We start from the raw sequence: 1,062 nt of genomic DNA on the forward strand, positions 1-1,062 counted from the left end.
GTTAAATTTTAAATATTATAAGAATTTCTGGCTGGCGCCATGGCTCATGCTTATAATCTTACCACTCTGGCTCTTGGGTGCTGGACACACTACCAGAGGGACATTACCTAACAAATGCAAACATTGTAACCCTAGTTTTTTGAGCTCTCACAATAATCTGGAGGAAAACAATCTGGGGGAACAATAGTCCTAGCACTCTAATCTAGATATGCAGTGAAATCTTTTACAAACAGAAATTCTTTTTTTTTTTTTCTCTTTTTGAGATAGGACCTCACTCTGTTGCCCAGGCTAGAGTGCCTGGCAGGAGGATCCTTCAAGTTTAGGAATTGGAGACCAGCCTGAACAAGGGGAAGAGATTAATGTTTTGTCTACTTGCTTATTGCCCTTTTAGTCCTGTAACCTTGTAAAATTTCAATCTGCATAATTTTTTTCTTTTTTAAATTTTATTTCAGAATATTACAGGGGTACAAACATTTTGGTTATAAAAATCATTTTTGTATTATTTGATCAAAGTTCTAAGTCTCAGCTACTTGGGAGGCTGAGGCAAGAAAATCGCTTAAGCCCAAGAGTTGGAGGTTGCTGTGAACTGTAACACCACGGCACCTACTGAGGGTGACATAGTGAGACTCTGCCTCAAAAAAAAGAATAAACAGGACCAATAACAATAAGCAGTTAAATCACTAGAGTTTTTTGTTTTATTTTTGTATCCCTGGACATGTCTGCTAGGTTTCAGTTCTCTTAGATAAATTTTCTCTTTCGTTAAGTACAAGAAAAATAGTCATGAAGTTGCATCAAAAGCATTAATAGAAGGCGAAGGGAATACATTTTAAGCTATTTCCCAAGTTGCATTTAAAATACCAACTGCAGGGAGCGGGGAATGGATGGAGGGAGGGGGATTGGAGGGATCACTTCTGAGGTTTATCTTACAGGGGTACAAGTGAATTTTTCTAAGAGTAGAACGTTTTAAAACAATAACTGAGAAAATGACATGAAGGCTCTGTTGACCAGTTTGATGGAAGTATTTCGGATTGCATGTGAAAACCCCACACTGTACCCCAGAAG

The sequence above is a fragment of the Otolemur garnettii genome, unplaced genomic scaffold, assembly GCF_000181295.1.
Source record: "Otolemur garnettii isolate 467f Iridium unplaced genomic scaffold, OtoGar3 scaffold00112, whole genome shotgun sequence".
Lineage (NCBI taxonomy): Eukaryota > Metazoa > Chordata > Mammalia > Primates > Galagidae > Otolemur > Otolemur garnettii.